This window comes from Palaemon carinicauda, chromosome 5 (genome assembly GCF_036898095.1).
Source record: "Palaemon carinicauda isolate YSFRI2023 chromosome 5, ASM3689809v2, whole genome shotgun sequence".
Lineage (NCBI taxonomy): Eukaryota > Metazoa > Arthropoda > Malacostraca > Decapoda > Palaemonidae > Palaemon > Palaemon carinicauda.
The window spans coordinates 189,534,046-189,536,468 of record NC_090729.1 but is presented as its reverse complement, the minus strand read 5'-3'; positions in this window follow the sequence as shown (position 1 = coordinate 189,536,468).

Here is a 2,423-nt window from a genome sequence, read left to right as displayed (position 1 = left end):
TATATATATATATATATATATTCCGGTTACACTCATGACACTGCCAGAAGTATACTGTAAGTACTCGAAGCTTCCCCGTCCCTCGGGTAGGGAGGAGAGGTAGTAGTCATACCCAAGTGAGAGGGGGTACATGTGAGCGTGTATGCATATCAATCAAAATATTTAATCATCATTTTGACGGGTCTTGTGCACTTGTTTAATAGAATCTCTGAAACAGAAATCAATTGAACTTAAATTCACCTTAATTACGTGAATCATATATATCTGTAATACATATTCTTTAATAAACTAGAGGGGCGCTCAGTAGAGAGCAGACCTCCGCTACAGCAGCTTATTTCGCGACCTTTTGCTTGACCTTGACCTTGATCTTTAACCTTAGCATGAATTAATTGGCATGGATATTCATAAACTCAAATATCAACCAAGTTGAAATCTCAGTGACAACTATGTATAAACTTATGGCTGATTACGTGAATTGGAAATTTTGTTTGACCTTGACTTTTTACCTTGACCCTCCAAAATTTAATCATTTACAGTTTTTCTTTTTAACATAATAGTTAATCGCTGCAAGTTTCATTGCTAAACGATTCAAATTTTGGCCAGGAAGCTGTTCACAAACGCACAAACAGGGGCGAAAACATAACCTCATTCTAACTTAAAAAAAAAAAAAATATTTTCGATCATCTACCATTACCCAATTAACCAATTTGCTTGACCTTTGACCTCGACCTTCCAAAATTTAATCATCTCCAGCTTTTAACATAACAGTTAATCCCTGCAAGTTTCATTACTCTATGATTAAAGTTGTGGGCAGAAAGCTGTTCACAAACAACACACACACAAACAAACACATAAACAGGGGCGAAAAAAAAGTATTTCTGGAGAGCAAAAGAGGGCGAAAACATAACCTCCTTCCAACTTCATTGGCGAAGGAAAAAAATTATTCTAGAGAGCAAAAAGGGGCGAAAACATAACCTCCTTCCAACTTAGTTGGCGGAGGTAAAAAAAAGAAAAAAGCATTCCTAAAGAAATTGAGATAAAAAAAAAAAAGAAATCATTTCGATCATCTACCATTACCCAATTATAACCTGGCTTTTAAAACGGGATCTCATTTCGATGCCTGGCATCAGCAATGCGGAGTTGAGGAAGCCTCAGGAATCGCCAGTTCATTTGGCGAGAGGCAAAACATGAAAGGGAAAACTTGAATCCTTGGCAAAAGCGAAATGATGAAGTAGGTGACTGCGTAAGGCTTTGGCTGTGATTGGCGTCTAAAAGGGGCTATGGGGCTTTTTTTGCGTAAGCTCTGTTTAGAATTTGTCAATGTAGGGTAGTTGTTTTTTTCTATTTCAGTCTTTCTGGAGATTGGCGTCCAAAAGGGGCTCTGGGGCTTTTTTTGCGTAAGCTCTGTTTAGAATTTGTCAATGTAGGGTAGTTGTTTTTTTCTATTTCAGTCTTTCTGGAGATTGGCGTCTAAAAGGGGCTCTGGGGCTTTTTTGCGTAAGCTCTGTTTAGAATTTGTCAATGTAGGGTAGTTGTTTTTTTCTATTTCAGTCTTTCTGGAGATTGGCGTCTAAAAGGGGCTCTGAGGCTCTTTTGCGTAAGCTCTGTTTAGAATTTGTCAATGTAGGGTAGTTGTTTATTTTATTTCAGTCTTTCTGGAGAACGGTTAGCATAAAAATTGTTTCTTGGATGGATAGATTGGCTATCGCTTTGAAGAAATGACTCTAGTTAATAGGAGTATCAATCTTTAATTACTATTTCCTCAGAGTAAAATGGCTATCGCTTTGAAATGGCTATCTCGTAGAAAGAGGTATTATCGCTGAAGTCTATTTCCTCAGAGCAAATTGGCTATCGCTTTGGAGAAATAGCTATTTCGTAGCTAGGAGTATCAATCCTGAAGGCTATTTCCTCAGAGCAAAATGGCTATCGCTTTAAAGAAAAGGCCATCTCATAAATAGGAGTTTTAACCCTAAAGTCTATTTCCTCAGAGCAAAATGGCTATTGCTTTGAAATGGCTACCTCGTGGATAGGAATATGAACCCTTAAAGGCTATTTCCTCAGAGCAAAATGGCTATCGCTTTAAAGAAAAGGCTATCTCGTTAATAGAAGTTTTAACCCTAAAGTCTAATTTCCTCAGAGCAAAATGGCTATAGCTTTCAAGAAATAGCTATCTCTTTAAAGAAAAGGCTATCTCGTAGCTAGGAGTATCAATCCTAAAGGCTATTTCGTCAGGGCAAAAGGGCTATCTCTTTAAAGAAAAAGCTATCTTGTAGATAGGAGTATCAATCACAAAGGCTATTTCCTTAGGGCTAAAGGGCTATCTCTTTAAAGAAAAAGCTATCTTGTAGATAGGAGTATCAATCACAAAAGCTATCTACTCAGAGAAAAATGGCTATCTCTTTGAAGAAATGGCTATCTCGTAG